The 18,013-nt window shown below is 44.8% G+C and overlaps 1 pseudogene; it reads left to right on the top strand.

Annotated features, from left to right (window-relative positions):
• The first annotated feature begins 16,823 nt into the window (after nt 1–16,823).
• LOC147446365 (uncharacterized) lies at nt 16,824–17,807 on the top strand (annotated as a pseudogene).
• The last annotated feature ends 206 nt before the right edge of the window (nt 17,808–18,013 follow it).

Here is an 18,013-nt window from a genome sequence, read left to right on the forward strand (position 1 = left end):
TTCCGTTTCTGTTGATCCTAGTGTCCAATGGGCTGCCTACATAGGAGGCACAGGCTGGGTCGAGTAGGGACATAAATCAGTGAGATCTAACAGAATCCGACATCAGTAAGATCCGGTGTGGATCTAGATGCGATTGCCGAGAGACCATGGTCTGAGATCTCGATGGATTTTATGTGATATTGTAGCAGGCTACAGTGTCACTTTCACAGGACAGTTAGTTTACAGTTGGTCTTTGGTCTGGTCGGTTCACACTAGACGAACGGGATAGATTTAGATGATGTTCTTTATGAGCCGTTGGTGGCTCTTGACGATTGTACATATGAGTAGTCGTTTTGGGCTAGGGGGATTATCTTGTACGTAGGCGTCTAGAGTGAGTCTATTCACAGAGCACATCTTCACCATCCCTGCACATCTGAGCCTCGACACCCCATTGTACCTGTGAGTCCTGGGCTGGAGCTGAGTATGCTGCCACGCCAGAGTCTGTATCAGTCTTTGAGATAGTCGAGTCATATGTTCTGGTCTGGTGTTGTGACTTTGTGAGCTCTGTTGATGTCTATTGTTTCCTTTCTGTTCAGTTTGTTTGAGTGAGATTGTCACGCACATTGCACTGAGGACCACCCACTGTAGAGAGCATGACACATTATCCGCGCTACAAGTGCTCTCATTTTGGCGATCACGGTGGGACCCGAACCCACAATCTCACTCCTTCCCTTTGCTTTCTTCTTCTCTTTGCTTGTGAGTGCCTTGAAAATACCATTAACCCCTCACCTAACCTAACCCTGATGAATTGTTGCCGTAACGGTCTTTCTATAACCACGTGGGGAAGATTGGCTATGCCATTTCCTTTTCCTCTTCAATCGCACCCTCTTCAATAGCAGGTCTTGCGTTCAACTCCTCGGCTTGATCTTTATGATCTCTGAGTAGTTTCCTGCATGTTAAAACTCTCTTCTTCTTCCTCTACCACCCTCTGTTTTCACCCCTAGCCCTCCCCTTTCCCTCGCCCTAACTTATCCCCTATTCCCTCGCCACTCGCCCTCTCCCATTCCCTCGCCCCTCGCCCCTAGCCCTTCCCCTTGCCCTCGCCCTCGCCCTCGCCCCCCTTATCCCCTATAGCCCTCGCTACCCTTATCCCCTATACCCTCGCCCTCGCCCCTATAGCCTCGCCCTTTCCCATTCCCTCGCCTCTCGCCCTTGTTCCCCCTCGCCCTCGCCTCTAGCCCCCTAGCCTCTCGCCTTGTCCCTTCCCTCGCCCTAGCCCACCCTTCCTCCTCACCCTCGCCCTAGCCCACCCTTCCCCCTCGCCCTCGCCCTAGCCCTCCCCTTCCCCTCGCCCTCGACCCTCCACCTCGCCCTCACCTAACCCCTTGCCCTCGCCTCTGGCCCTTTCCCTCCCCTCGCCCTCGACCCTCCACCTTGCCCTCACCTAACCCCTCGCCCTCGTCCCTAAAGCCCCTCAAGTCCCTCGCCGTCCTCAGCCCTCGCCCTCCCAGCACCCTCGCCTCCTGGCTGCTGCGCCAAAGGCAATCAAAATTAAAAAAAAACCAAAGACCAGAAAAGCACATTAAAAAAAAAAAGAAAACATCTAGAAAGCGAAAGCTTACTTACCTGGCTTTAGCTTCAATTTGAACGTAAATCAGCCTCCAACTTCTTCATATCAGAAGCGCCAAGCGTACTCCTGACTCCAACCTCTTCCCATAGCTAGGGTGCCTCCCAAGCTCCGTCACCTTGCTACCCAAGTTTCTCAGTGGAAGTCCTTGGCACAGTTTATAAAGATGGTTCGTACTCGGAATAGAGAAAAGCATCTCCAATCAGAGGAAGAGTCCTCTGCCTCTGGGGATAGCTCTGACAGTAAATCAGACTATGCTCCTAGTTGAGAGCAGCTTTCAGCGGAATCTTTAGAGGAAGATTCACCCCAATCAGTCACTGCTGACAGGGTCACCACTCTCCAGGTGCCTCGCCCGTCTGGTGCCCTCTCCAAGGTACCTTTACTAATGATATATCATTTACAGGCGCTTAACTCGGCACTCAAGGATGTGTTCTCTCAGCAGCAAATGATACACTTGGGTCTTCAAAATTTGGCTCAGGCCGATTTGTCCTGCAATATCTCTACTGCCAAGCTAAGTTCCCTCTTGCTCACTTTTCCAAAGCTGAATGGTACTACACTTACAGTGGAGGATATCGGACAGGCTATGGGAATATTGACTGTGCTGGCACCTCTGTCCGCAACCAAAACCTTCTCGAATCTCTACCCAGAGGAAGCTGCAAATGCTTGTCAGGAACTTTTGCTGGACTCACATCCAGACTATCACAGGAGTCAGCAGCTGTATTCAGTGTTACAGTCTTATTTTTTACTGCGCACACCAGAAAGAATAGGGGTTCCATCTTCTCCAAGTTCTCCAGCAATATGCGATGCTTTTTTTTGTCTCTGCCACTGCGTGCCGTATCCATTTCACCATCTGCTGTTTAAAGCGCTACAGGACAGGGCAAAGCGTTTTCGGACTCAGCGTAAAGGGAAAGCGGAAAGGTTCAATTGCTATGCAGCCCCTATTATGTATTGGGTAGTGCAGATTATGCAGCAAAAGGCAGATGCAACAATTGTGCTCACCCTTCAAGATGATCCAAAAGAACAAGACTGTTCCAAAATGGCCAAAGGGAAAGGCATCTTGCGCAAGAGGGCAAAGGTACAAAAAGATTCGTCTGAGCAACTAGCAACACTACCCTTCTCCGAATCACAGGTCAAAATCTCTGACGTCCATACTACAACACCATCAATGCGTATGTCTACTTCTGTGGCCACCTCAACTTTCACACCACCTCTTGTGAGTAGTGTTGCAGTCACTAAAACACAAACTCCAGTGGTGTCGCCAGCACCACGTACTACTCTTAGTGCAGGGGGACCTGGGGGTACTGCAGGGGCATCTAGCTCTGGAACACCTACATCTGAAAAGCATAACTTATATGAGAATTTTGCACCTCAGGCCGACAGACTTTTAGATGCGGACAGAAGAGCCATTGCGACGATTATGAATGTAGCCCTCTCATTGCAAGGTACCAATGGTCTGCATCGGGCTTGCTATGACGGTATGCAAAGGGAAGTGCAAGCTCATTGTCAACGAGCGATGGATCGGGACAATTTCATTGCTACGGCTCAAGATCGCATAAAAATCTTAACTCAACAGGTAGTGGACCTCAAACAATTAATTGTCCACACTTAGCAAAAACAATTAAAAGAGGCAAATGATATGGCCAGAGCAGTTCAGGACCTCTCTCCTGTGGTACATACATTGTGTCCCTCATGTGCAAAATACCAAGCTGTGGCCATTTCACAGACAGTTCCAGCTACAGCTACAACTACAACTACAACTACAACCCCGGTTTCTATGCAAATTTCTGCTATGGCAACACAGATACAGATGGACGTTTCCAAAGCCCATTCAGGGGATTCTCAAACAGCAGAGAAAGCAAATCCCACCAATATGGAGTCTGAACCAGCAGGATCGGTCTCATCACAATTTCATGGACCCTCTATGGCCTCCCCCTCCCAGTCCCCATCCTTTCCTCAGCATTTCTATGGCTTCCCTGGATTCCAACAACCTGTTCCACCCTCTCAACCTACTCAGTCTTTTCCTGGATTTTCACCAGCTCCATCTTCTCACCCTACGTAGCCTGCTGCTGCTCATGGGGTGGCTACTCCATATCCGATGTACCCTCCTCATGGCCACTACCCCTCACCATACACTTGGCCTCCATCTCCTTACCCACCTTTCTATCAGTCTCCTCCTTCTCCTCCTCCATCATCCGACCACCAACAGTAGATCGCCGATATTTCAGTTCTTCAGTTCCGCTCTCCGGGACGGACAGCGGTCTTGTGGCGGGCAACCTGTAGCAGGCTACAGTGTCACTTTCACAGGACAGTTAGTTTACAGTTGGTCTTTGGTCTGGTCGATTCACACTAGACGGACTCGCTGGTAGACGGACTCGCTGGGCAGAGACGTGGTAGGGATACGGTGGTCTAGCGAACATCGTGGCCAGGTAACACCGCTACCCAGTGGGGATAGACTTAGATGATGTTCTTTATGAGCCGTTGGTAGCTCTTGATGATTGTACATATGAGTAGTCGTTTTGGGCCAGGGGGATTATCTTGTACGTAGTCGTCTAGAGTGACTCTATTCACAGAGCACATCTTCACCATCCCTGCACATCTGAGCCTCCACACCCCATTGTACCTGTGAGTCCTGGGCTGGAGCTGAGTGTGCTACCACGCCAGAGTCTGTATCAGTCTTTGAGATAGTCGAGTCATATGTTCTGGTCTGCTGTTGTGACTTTGTGAGCTCTGTTGATGTCTATTGTTTCCTTTCTGTTCAGTCTGTTTGTTCAGTCTGTTTGAGTGAGATTGTCACGCACATTGCACTGAGGACCACCCACTGTAGAGAGCACGACACATTATCCGCGCTACAGATATGATTTGAATGTGATGTGGATGTTCAGTGACTGTCGTCTTTGTGCAAGTGCTAGATTTGTGTCGTCTAACACGTCAGAACTTAGAGTTAGTGTCTACTTAACTAGTTTATGGCTTATGTCAAATTTTGCAGGTGTAATCGAGGACGATTACAATTCTTTCAAGAGGGGCGTATTTCACAAAGTGATGACGTGGCACGACTACCTGAACATCAGATAAAATTGATTTTTAAAGTTGTTCCAACTTATGGTTCCTTTCGAATGGGTCCCAAGGGACACAAGGCCATTAAAATATGCCAAAAGACTAAATCGCGTGGAGTGCAGACATGGACAACTGTACGAAAACTCCCCGTTTTGCGCTAACTGTGCCACGTGGCAGGTTGAATGGATTTTTGCAATTCACGCTGGTAGCTTTTGAGAGCAAATGCTTTTGGATTCACGCTTGATCTTTCCGTCATACTAATTAAGGCTCCCCATGCTCCGAGCAACGGTTCAACAACACACGATTGGTTCATAACTCACCCAATTTCACAAAGTATGATGGTAAGGCCAACCATGGAGCAGTCAATCAATTCATCCATCAATTTGTGACCATCAGATCGAGCTCATTCTAGGTGCAAAACCACCCCACCAATTTCTCCATCGCTTATCCAAAGCATTAGAAGGGGAATTGGAAACACAGATTGCAAACCTCTTGCAGGTAGGATTTATCCGCCCATCATCCTCACCATTCGTAGTACTCGTCCTCTTCATCATGAAGAAGGACAAGTCAGTCCGGTTATGTGTTGACTACGGAGCAAGAATGTCACAAATTGGTGATGTGGCAGTGCCCCCAGATACACACACACACACACACACACACACACACACACACACACACACACACACACTTGCTGACGTGGCAGCAACAACCGAAAAACGCGCCGCAATTCTCGTCGGAAAATGGGATGACAGGTTGATGTGGCAGGCAGTATGGACCTCCGCAATTTGTGCTGGTTTGCTGACATGGCATTCCGTACGGATTTTTGTAAATTGTGCTGGCTGAATTTGTTGGCAGCTTTTGGGGCAATTGCTTTTGAGTTAAATGCTTTTGGGGCTCTGCTTTTGGGCATCCCTTGTACTTAATAAATAAGTGGGCAGGGCCTCATTTCACAGAGCATCTGGACGCAGAGTTTGAGAGTGAGCACCTACCTACTCTCTTGTACTTTGAACACAGATTAATACAAAAAGAAATACTGATAGGGGCCCCAGTCTTTGGGGCCAATACCTCTAGACACGGAACTACGTCGGGCCGTGTCAATTTTGTGAACTATTTTGAAGTGAATCACTGTTGTGTCGCGGTAGAATCTTGACTTGGGGTGTCCAAGTTTGTTATAGTGGTATCAGAGCATAGAAAGATTCTTCTTCTACGGAGGATCCGATCCTTTTTGCAGAGCACACAGCTTTTGGGAAAGAATCTTCGTGTCCCGACCCCGGACTTATTAGCCATTCCCACCCTTCATACATCGCGCATCGGGTGCGCTCCCATCTTCATCGCTCTGTCTTACAGGGCATAAAGCCATAAAGAATCCCAGGTTACACATGGGTTCTCGTGAAGAATCCGACAGAGATGACACCTCTCAATGGGAAGACAAAGAAAAGTTGAAAATCCGGCGCAGGAACTGAAGAAAAGAATGAAGATTTGGGCAAATTTTTCTTTGGACAAGTTTGCCTGAAAGAAGTACAAACGTCAACTGCAGATCGGCATATGTGTGACTCCAGGGACCCGAGATTGGCGAAACACCTGACGAATTATCCGATTGATAAGATTTACTCGAGATGGCGTGTGGTCATTGCTTCTCCTCTCAGGTAGTGAGGAAAGCGGAAAAGACAGACAAGTGTAGAAAAGCGGAACCTGTATTAAATTTGAATCCTTTTTGGGTTCCGAGATGCTCTGAGGTCTTTTGCATATGTGTAAACAGATTGATTAAGTACTCTAGGGACCCGAGATTGGCGAAACACCTGAAGAATTACCCGATTGATAAGATTTACTCGAGATGGCGTGTGGCCATTGCTTCTCCTCTCAAGTAGGGAGGAAAGCCGAAAAGACAGACAAGTGCAGAAAAGCGGAACTTGTATTAAATATGAATCCTTTTTGGGTTCCGAGATGCTCCGAGGTCTTTTGCATATGTGTGAACAGATTGATTAAGTACTCCAGGGACCTGAGATTGGCGAAACACTTGAAGAATTACCCGATCGATAAGATTTACTCGAGATGGCGTGTGGCCATTGCTTCTCCTCTCAAGTAGGGAGGAAAGCCGAAAAGACAGACGAGTGCAAAAAAGCGGAACCTGTACTCGCAGAAAGACATGGACAAGCACTCTTGAAAGGAAGCACTTCTACAGAGAAAACCAATATGACTTCCTCGAAGACAAGAAAACAAAAGAGTTTAAAGAAGGTGGAAAGTCAATTAAATTTGAATCCTTTTCTGGGTTCCGAGATGCTCCGAGGGCTTTGGCCTTCATTCCGTAGTTTGACATAGCCTTCTCTGGAGGGTACTACTCAGAGCACTCCAAGATTAGGATGGCTACATCTTTCTTCAAAGGAAATGCTCGAACATGGTGTGGAAGTCCACTCTTCTTCTGAGGAAGGAAGCTCCAGTTAAATGGTTGAAGGCTCTTTATTTCTTCTTGGCTGACTCGGGAGTACAAATGAGATATACGTGCCGCTTGGAATCATCTTCGGATGACCAAGGGAGATTCTTTGGACGCTTATTGCGAGATATTTTGGAACTCTTTTCTACCAACCTCTTCATTTATGAAGGTCTCTTTTATACAGATCGAGCGGTATTGCTGCGGACTCCCTACAGAGTTCCGAGACTACTGCCTGGAACAAAAGTCGAATTCTATTCAAGAATTGATGGGTCATGCGAAACGGGGTTTTGCGATACATTTGGGAAACTTGACTTACCCCACTGATGAGATCTTGACTCAGAGAACCAATAGATCTCTCATAATGAAAGTAGAAAGAGAAAGAGTTCCCATGACAAAGAAAAGAAAGATACACGTCCTCGACTGACTCTTAGAGAAAGGGCTATCTATGTCAAAGAGGGGAAGTGTTTTGGTTGCGGGGAATTTGGACACATCTCCGTAAAGTGCCCCAAAAGGCATAGCAAGAATAGACTGAAGATAGGCCAAAGAGTTCTAGAGCAGTAGAGGAATGTGGCAGAAAAGGCAGATGAAAACAAAACTGGTACCACATTGCATGGGGCCCGATCCGAATCGGATGGACGAAAGTACAAAACTTTGCCGCACTTAGGGCAAAGTGAAAGATCAGGAAGCCCTTATTTTCTTTGATGGAGGAGCCAAGGCCAACTTCTTTTCACTTAAATTGGCGGCTCGACTTGGAATTACATCTGACAGGCTGAGGCCACAGGCGGAGAAGTTCTAGGGGCATCCGGATGGGATGTTGCCATTACACCAATCATTGGCAAACTTTGTTTGCAATGTCAGGGTTATTTAGGGCACGAGGACTTCTACGTAATGCCCTTAGGAAGGTTGTGACATCCTCCTCAAAATCCCTTGGTACCACAAGAACAACACCATGGTTGACTATCGAGCTGAGAAAGCGACTTGAAGGTCGACTATGTTTTGACCTTAATAAAGAATGCCAAGATTTTTCTCCACACTCATGCCGATTGCTTTTCAGAGGGCCTGCCAGGCGAGTTGCCATCATCTCGTCCTCAGGATCATACTATTGATCTGATACCTAGAAGCACACCACCGAACCGGCCACCTTAACGTGTGAGCCGAGGGCAAAATGAAGAGATTATGAAGAAGTGAAAGACCTTTTGGAAAAGGGTCTTATCCACCCGAGTACTTCAACCTACTGCTCTCCGGTGTTGTTGGTTTTAAAGAAAGACGGATCTTGGAGAATGTGCATTGATTATAGAGCTATCAATAAAATCACCATCAAAAACAGATTTTCGATTCCCAGGATCGATGATATTCTTGACAGATTACAGGGATCCTCTTGTTTCAACAGGACCGATTTGAAAAGCGCATATCATCATATCCGAATTGCGTCGGGAGATGTCTACGAGACAGCTTTTCGGACGAGCTTCAGTTTATATGAATTTTTGGTGATGCCTTTTGGCCTTACCAATGCTCCATCGACTTTTAACCGAATGATGGATAGGATTTTCAGAAAGTACAGATCTTTTGTTGGCATTTTCTTTGATGACATTATAGTCTTCTCCAAGGATGAGGCAGAACATAGACAACATCTGCTACAGGTCTTTCAGGCATTGCGAGATCACAAGTTAGTAATCAATGCCAAGAAGAGTGAATTTTTCTTACCGGAGATATACTTTTTGGGACACATCGTCTCACCAGCAGGACTATAAATGGACCCGGCCAAGATTTAGACTATACGTGATTGGCCCGATTTGAAGAATGGTCATGAAGTTAGAAGCTTCTTGGGCGACAATTGTGGTGGAATTCCTAAGTCCATCATATCACCGGGTCACCAGGTAAGGACTAGATTTGGTCCCAAGGTTGGCATAAATGTGCATTATTTATTTTTAGGGATTTGGTTTTGTCAAATCTCGATTTATGCATCCCCTTCCTAAAATATAAAAGGAAAACCCCTTGCCTATTTAAAGGATGCCTGCCCCTCCATTTCCCAGAAGTTTGGGTGCCCTCTTTTATGGCTCATGGTTGGCGTTTTCAAAAGGGTTGAAAGCTGTGTTTTCTCGAGCAGTTGGCGATCTGCGTTTCCTGCCTTTTCCCATGGTGTTTCAGCAACCAGTAGGCGATCCATCTCAGCAGCCATAGGCGCCCCTCCTGGCTGGCCTTCATCGCCCTACGGAACGCCAATTGAAGCCCCTCATTGCAGCCCATTCACCGGCGGCACATTGGGAGCCATCTCAGCTTTCCATCTCCCATTGAGGTCACTATTGGCAGCCCATTCGTGGCTGCCCCATTCCCCTCTCATTTTCCTCCAATTCCCCATCTCGGAGGACATTCTTCCTCATCCAAATCAGGCAATTCTCAGCCTGTTTTGCAGCCATCATTGGGCCACATCAGGAGCCATTCCCTGCTCCAATACCAGTCCAGATCTCAGCTAGGTTTGCCTCTTCAATCGGTGAGGCCAATTCAGCCCGGCAATTCCCGGTGCATTCCTGGCCTCTCTATCGAGTCGCAACATCAACAATTCACATCAGCCCCATAGGTATTCCATTTCGGAGAGTTATTGGTGCCATCTTCCCCATTCTCAGAGTCTAGAGTCTTGTATACAAGTAGCATTTGTGTAAATTCCATTATTGCAATCAAAAGCAAATACCACATCGGCAACGGTGTGGGGGCCCTTGAGAGGGTTGGTTGGGACCCCATCGGGTGTAAAGGATTTGTGAAGAGCATAAAGCTAGATCTTGTCAGCTATTTCTATCTGCTTCGCATGACATTTACGACAAGGATTTGTTCGCAATCGTTTCGGCTTTCAAACGTTGTAAGCACTTTATTTATGGTAGAGAGCTCACAGTTAAAACATACCATCAAGCCCTCAAATGGCTTTAGAACATGCCTAGTGCTGATTGGAGCGATTGTCAAGACACATCTTTCAACGGTTCGGTGGCATGATAGAGTATGTGCTTGGCAAGCACAACCCAATTGTAGATGCTCTTAGCTGGAAGTCTGACATAGTAGAGACCATCCGGTCAGCCACAATCTTGGAGATTTAGGGCATGGACTTGGATAGCATGAAAGCAGGGTATCGTGACTCCGTTGAGTTTAGCACTCTCTACAATTTGGCCTTGGCAAGAGAACCAGGTTATTACACTCTTCACGACGGTTGGCTCTTATACAGGGGTTGCCTTTGCATCACAACAAAACAAAGAGCTCCTTCATGGTGCTCTTGATTCACTTGTTGGGGGTCATCGAGGTATCAACAGTACTTTGGAGAAGCTTTGAGAGGTCATTCTTTCGGCCTAAATTGAGGAAGGATGTATATGACTATGTCCACAAGTGCCCAATTTGTCAAAAGTTGAAGAGTAGATTGTCCCTCGAAATGTCTCTTGGAAATTTTTGAGCAAAAGGATGACTATGTCCACAAGTGCCCAATTTGTCAAAAGTTGAAGAGTTCACCCTCAGATTGTCCCTCGAAATGTCCCTCGAAAATTTTTGAGCTAACTTGAGCTGCTCTGCAGATTTGCTTTGTAATCGCGGACGATTACTTTCTTTCAAGAAGGGGGGATGTCACAAACTCCTGACGTGTCAATGTTAGGTGCAGCGGAATGATTGTTTGCGCTTTGCTCGAGATGAGTGCTCCGAACTGTGCTCAAGGTTCCATTTAGTTCTTATGGAAGGGAGAGCCTTCCGTTCTTAATGGAAAGTGCTATGATCACAAACAAAGTGAATGGACATTGTGCGTGCAAGTGAATGAGACTGAGAGATAGAGAGAGAAGAGAGATACGACACCAGAAGGGGGGATGTCACAAACTCCTGACGTGTCAATGTTAGGTGCAGCGGAATGATTGTTTGCGCTTTGCTCGAGATGAGTGCTCCGAACTGTGCTCAAGGTTCCATTTAGTTCTTATGGAAGGGAGAGCCTTCCGTTCTTAATGGAAAGTGCTATGATCACAAACAAAGTGAATGGACATTGTGCGTGCAAGTGAATGAGACTGAGAGATAGAGAGAGAAGAGAGACGTTGTAAAACCCTCCTCCGAAGGCCGTACTAATGCTTCTGTTGGCAGTACTTCGTCTGGCAATTCTGGTGATAAGGGCAAAAAGAAGATGCGTTGCCATTATTGTAAAGCCAATGATCACTTGATCAAGTCGTGTCCTAAGTTGAAGGCCAAAGAGGCTAAGAAGAAAGAGGGTGGTTCCACTGTAAATGCTAGTTCCACTACAAATGCAGCCATTGTTGAGTTTTCTGTGAAAAGAGACTGTAATGAAGAGAATGGGCTTTTAGCGCAGAGTGCACTTACAATCCTGCTGTCCATGATGCATGCTTGTCAGTTGCTGCAGATTCACATGTGTGGTATTTCGACAGTGGTGCTACAAAGCACATTACCTCACATCGTGAATTGTTTACCTGTCTTGAGTCTGTCCCTGATGGGAATTCAGTCACTTGTGTCAACAACGCCTCTTATCCAGGTCAGGGAGTTGGAAAGATTGTGCTCACTGCTGTTAATGGCAGTTCCTTCACACTTGTTGATGCACTTTATGTACCTGGGATCAAGAAGAATCTCTTGTCTGTATCCGCACTTGCTAGACTTGGACTTGTAGTCAAATTTGTGGATGATAGATGTACAGTTCATGACCTCAGTTTTGGTGATGAAATTGTTGCATCTGGGCTTTTGTGCCGTGGGCTGTATAAGCTCACTTTGTATGACAAGTGTGGACAAAATTTTGCAAATGCTGTTGCAGATTCAAGGGCTATTTCAGATGCAAAACTTTGGCATGCACGTTTTGGTCATCTGAATTTTGCCAGTTTGCTGCGTTTGCAGAAATCTGATATGGTTGCTTCTTTGCCGCCTCTTGAAGCACCTGTCAAACATGTTTGTGAAGGCTGTATTTTGGGTAAGATGCAGCGTTCTAAATTTCCAAAGGATGGTTCAGTTCGGGCCACATGCAGGTTGCAGCTTGTGCATAGTGATGTTTGTGGGCCCAGGCAAACTCCGTCCTTGGGTAATTACCTGTACTTCGTGACTTTCATTGATGATTACTCCAGGCATGCATGGGTATTTCCGCTTAAAGAGAAGTCCGAAGTTTTTATGTGCTTCAAACAATTTGTGGCTATGGCTGAAAATGTCTCGAAATGTACTATCGGCACCCTCCGTTTTGATCGAGGGGGGGAGTATATGTCTCATGAATTTAATGCATTTCTGGCTAGTCGTGGGATAAAACACCAATGTACAGTGCCTTATACACCTCAGCAAAATGGTGTTGCTGAGAGGAAAAACAGGTCACTGACAGAAATGGCACGATGTATGGTCAAAAGTCAAGCTTTGCCGCATTCTTTTTGGCTTGAGGCCATTATGTGTGCCACTTATGTACTTAACAGGTGTCCTACGAAAGCTTTGCGGTCTATTACTCCATATGAAGCATGGCATGATAGAAAGCCTTCTATTGAGCACATGCGTGTTTTTGACTGTTTGGCATATGCATTGGTGCCACAAGTGCAGCGCAGAAAATTGGATGATAAGGCTATCAAATGTATTTTTGTTGGTTATAGTGCTGAAAGCAAAGGTTACAGGTTGTATCATCCGCAAACAAAACGTATTCTGGTTTCACGGGATGTAGTGTTTGTGGAAGATTCTGTTCAGCCCTTGCTGTCATGTACCAAAGACAGTAATGTAAGCTCACAGGACATTTATGACACTTTGTTGTCTCTTTTCAGTGGTGGAAATACGAATGTAAGTTCCAATGAGGCAAATGTACAGCCTATGGGGGTTTCTGAAAATGTTCTAGATCAGCCTATTACTGATGCAGATGTACATGATGTACTTGATGAGGAAAGGGTTGAAAATGAGCAGGCTAGAGGTATGCCAAAATGGCTGGTGCACACTTTGCGTGACAGTAAATTGGATGCACCTTTGTCTAGTCGTACTCGTTCAGGCTCTCGCCATGCATCTTATGCATCAGATTGTTATGCTTTGGCTGAGTCTAGTTTACATGATGTTGAGGAGCCTCTATCTTTTGATGAAGCACAGAATTCAGAAAATTGGATGGCTGCCATGCAATCAGAATATGATGCACTTATAGAGAATGACACATGGACTTTATGTGATTTGCCTCCTAGCAAAAAGGCCATTGGTACGAAGTGGGTTTACAAGTTGAAACGCAAGCCGGATGGTGAGATCGATCGCCATAAGGCTCGACTTGTTGCAAAGGGTTATGCACAGCAAAAAGGCATAGATTATGAAGAGACTTTTGCTCCCACTTGTCGTATGACTACTGTGCGTTTTCTATGTGCATTGGCAGCTCATTTTGGTTGGGATGTACATTAATCAGACATTGTTACTGCTTTCTTGAATGGTGACATATTTGAGGAAGTTTATGTAACGCAGCCTTGCGGTTTTGTCATAAAAGGACAAGAGGACAAAGTGTGCAAATGTAACAAGGCTTTGTATGGGTTGAAGCAATCTCCTCGGGCTTGGTATGAGAAAGCTGACACTCATTTGGTCAAACAAGGCTTTCATAACAGTCCAACAGAAAGCACATTGTATGTAAAGCGTGAGGGTGATGTACTTCTCATTGTGGTTCTTTATGTTGATGATTTGTTGATCACTGGACCAAATGAGAGACATATTGCTGAATTTAAGGCTGATTTGAATGCTACTTTCAAAATGAAAGATTTGGGGCTGTTGTATGATTATTTGGGTATACAGTTTAAGCAATGTGATGGTGGTATTGCCTTGTGTCAGAAAAGTTACATAGAGACATTGCTATGTAAGTTTGGACTTGAGGATTGCAAACCTATTGCCACTTCCATGGAAACAGGTTTGAAGTTGAGTCTACATGATGCTGGCGATCTTGCTGATGTCACTCTTTATCAAACTGCTGGTGGCTGCCTCATTTATGTATGCAACACGAGGCCGGATATTCAGTTTGCAGTCTCACATGTCAGCAGATTTATGCATAGCCCAGGGTCTAAGCATTGGCAGGCTGTCAAGAGGATTTTCCGCTACCTTAGTGGCACTTTACATCTTGGCTTGTTTTATCCCAAGGGGGGATCATTGCCGCCAGACTTACATGCTTTTTTGGACTCAGATTGGGCTGGTTGTTTTGACACGCGAGTGTCCACAAGTGGTTTTTGTTTCATGCTTGGCAGTTCATGTATATCATGGTTGAGCAAGAAGCAACCTACTATGGCCACTTCGAGTTGTGAGGCTGAGTACAGGGCAATCTTCACAGCTACGGTTGAGTGTGTATGGCTCAGACGCCTGATGGTTGATTTGGGTGTTGGACAGGACACTGCTAACATTATCTACACTGACAGTCAGAGCGCATTGGCAGTTGCGAGGAACCCAGTTTTTCATGCTCGCACAAAGCACATTGAGGTGCATTACCACTATGTCAGGGAGAGGCTCTTAGTAGGAGAGATCAGCTTGGCTTATGTGCCAACACAGGACAACCTTGCAGATCTTTTCACAAAGGCATTGTCTCGTGAGAAGCTTGAAGCTTTCCGCAAAGCTTTGGGCTTACTCCCCTTTGTGGATTGATCATGTCCTCAGGGTATGGCACTTCCTTTTACTCATGTGCCAGCTCTCGTTCACCGCATCACTCCAGGGGGGATTTGTTACCATATACATATGGTAGTGATGTGTGTGAACACACTAGGACCGCCGGGGCATTTTTTCCCTCTTTAGGAGGTTTTTTCCCCCGTGCATTGTATATACGCCCATCACTCTAGGGCTATCTATCTTTCCATTGCACACTAAGTAACACACTCTCTATTGTGTGCCTTGAGCTTCCTTCGTCTTCTCCAAGCTGTGTGTGTTTCTCTGCAACCCTAATTCCAACAATCTCTGGGCACGGAACTACATCGGGCCGTGTCGACTCAAGTTTTTAAAGTTGTAAAGTATTTTAAGTGGTTCTCTCGTGTGTCATGTCGGATTTCTCGACTTGGGGTGCCCAAGCCTGTGACAAGCAGGGTGGGAGGGGAATGGCAGTGTGAGGGAGGGGAACATGTAGCAACAAGGGGGCACAAGCAGCAGACAGCGGGGGGCGTTGTACGACACTGCACAGGGAGGAGGTGAGAGGTTGGTAGTGCAAACAAGGGGGGAGGGGGGTGAGGTTTAGTAATGGCAAGGGCAGGCAAAGAGGAGAAGCGCAACAACAAGAAGCGTTTGGGAGATCTCGGCTTCCTCCTTGTACACATCTTGTATATGATGATGAAGTTGTTCCTTGTCGCAATCTCTCTCTCTCTTCGCTTCTCTTTCAAGCTTATACATGTGCACAGAGTCCCAACCACCCTTCAAAGGTTTGTCCCACCTTGCTAGATTGGCATTTACTTCACTTTTGTTTGCAAATCATTGGTTGCCGAAAGAAAACCTAAAAAGGGTTCTAAATGGAGAGACTTTAAAGGCCTCAACTATAAGTTGGATAGGGGAGAGGACAAGATTGATAGCCTTGGCAGGACCTAAATGGTCGAGTTTTGGTTGGCTGGGAATCGCAACCTCCTTCCCTCCTCCTAGCCAGCTTCCTTCACCACTCTCCCACATATCTGTCAATTCCTAAAATCAAATATGTGGCAGGCTCCTAGTGTGGCAATTCTTAGATCTCATGCGGCTCCTAGTTCAAAAGCCACCATTGGTCCCATCGTTGGAACCTCACACTAGCTATTGATGAGGCTCTCGAGGCCAAGGTGGTTGTGGTATAGGCACCCTCAATTGGGGAATTAGCTGGTCTGTTGAGGTTGATCTCACATGCAAATTTATGCAGATACGTTCGTTTCTAGACATGTGTTTTCCTATATTTGTTCTCATTGTAAGTGCTACAAATGTTGCATTGCATTCTATCTTTGGTTTTAAACTCATACCTAAAGGCCCTTGACGTGAAGATGTCTATCAAGACTATCACCTATGCTTGCAACTTGAAGTGCTTTGGCATTATGTTGTATATGCAATGGAAAAATATTCATAATGGAATGTTAATTAAAACTACATTTTGATTTAATAAATACTTTCATTTTGATATGTTACAGGAAAATAATGAAACGTGTGTATGTTTAAGTGATGCCAATATTGACAAACTTGAAAAGGAGGAGGTAATAATACATGTAGTTGTTGATTATGGGAAGTGCTACTCAAGTAGTATGCAGCTTGCCAAAGTTCATTGTTTTCTAAATGTGTAAAATTACATTTGTACATTGCATCGTCCATGAGAGGGTAGGTAGGATATTGCACAAAGCAAGAGCAATTTTCTACTTGCTTTAAACCATTAGATACATCTCACATGTTAGACATGAATGCAAAGTGTTTAATGTTTAGATATTGACTGGCTTGAGCGAAAGTGAAGAAAAAATGTCCAACTATGAAAGTGTAACAATCAAAGAGGTATTGCACTTTAGCTTACAGATCTTGATTTCATTGTTTTCTTGGACAAAGCTAGTTGTTATAAGTGCTTTGTAAAAGAGTTTGTTGTGCGAGGATAATCTTATATTAAAGATGGTGATAATGCTATTTGTCTAGGCTTTTGATGAACCGAGCATTAATGAGAATGAGAAAGAGAGCTTCCCCCATCTGCAAAATAATGAGGTACATGTTTCAAGTGGTTTCTATCTCTTATTATAATGTGAAAAGCAATAATATGTTTACTCTTATATTGTTTTGCTTATCTAGTTACTTGTCAAACTCTTGTTCCTTTATTTAGGACGATCACTTCACTCATGGTCAAATGAGTATCACGTCTCCATGTGCACTCATAGCTTCAATGACTTGTGAAGAGAATGTTGTCAATGACGACAATGCTAAGTTTGCCAATACTTCAAAAGTTATGGAGAAGCAAATTGGAAGATCAAAACATCCTAGTCGATGAGCTAGTTCATGAATATCACTCGGTAATGTGTAACATGCATGCAATCATGAATTACAAGATGCTTATTTGGGTTGATTTATGGTCTTAGTTTCTTTCAACATCGTGTGTTTTTATTTCTCTTTGATAGATTGATATGACTTCTAGTCTTGCAAGACAAGCAACACTTTGCACAAAAGAGGCCTTCAAGACGAAAGAAGATGATGAGAGTGCAGCTCAAGAAATTAAAGCTTCTAGTGATTTTGAGAATGTAAGTTGAAGAGTATGTACATCTATGTAAAGTGTCTTGGAACTTTACATGATTTCTTGCTTTGAATCTTGTAGGACATTGAAGTAGACGAAAATTTGAGGAAAAAGTTTTTTCACTTAAACTCTAACATCGTAAGAATTCTATCTTATTGTATACATCAAAATTTAGAATCGTATGTGTTTAAATACAAGTCAACTCTCTACTTGAGTCTTGTCACATGTCACATGTAGGTTGAAGGTAGCTCCAAAAAGAGGACAAATTCAAAAGAGCTTGAAAAGAGTGTGAAGAAAAAGATTTTTACTTGTAGATTGAGTTTGTTTCTTTGGTTTTCAAGTGCAAGTGGATTAAAGTAATGTTTTATTGTAGGCGTTGAGTGATATCACAAATGCTAACAACAAGGGTCTTCAAAGTTCCAAACAAGATACTAAGGTTACTGCTCATTCTCTTTAAGTTGAATATAGATTGTCTTGTATAAGGAATGTTCTGCAAGTTATCCAATTTTTTGCAGAAATCACAAGTATCCATTGTAAGAGGAAGACGAGAACGTCTTGTGAGAGCTCCTTCTAGATATAGAGATTGAGATTGGGATTGAAGTTATCTTTTTGGCTTTTTACCTTGGTTTTGTGGGACTTGACTTACTGTATGAAGGATATATTTTTAGTGCGTTTATAAATGAGGTGCTTATGCATGCTATAGTAAATTGCCACTTATGCATGCTTATACATATAAGCTGAATTCTCACTCCTTTTGAGTATTACATTTATGAATTTATACTTGAACGCTAAA

Source organism: Adiantum capillus-veneris, chromosome 12 (assembly GCF_014529385.1).
Source record: "Adiantum capillus-veneris isolate H3 chromosome 12, ASM1452938v2, whole genome shotgun sequence".
Lineage (NCBI taxonomy): Eukaryota > Viridiplantae > Streptophyta > Polypodiopsida > Polypodiales > Pteridaceae > Adiantum > Adiantum capillus-veneris.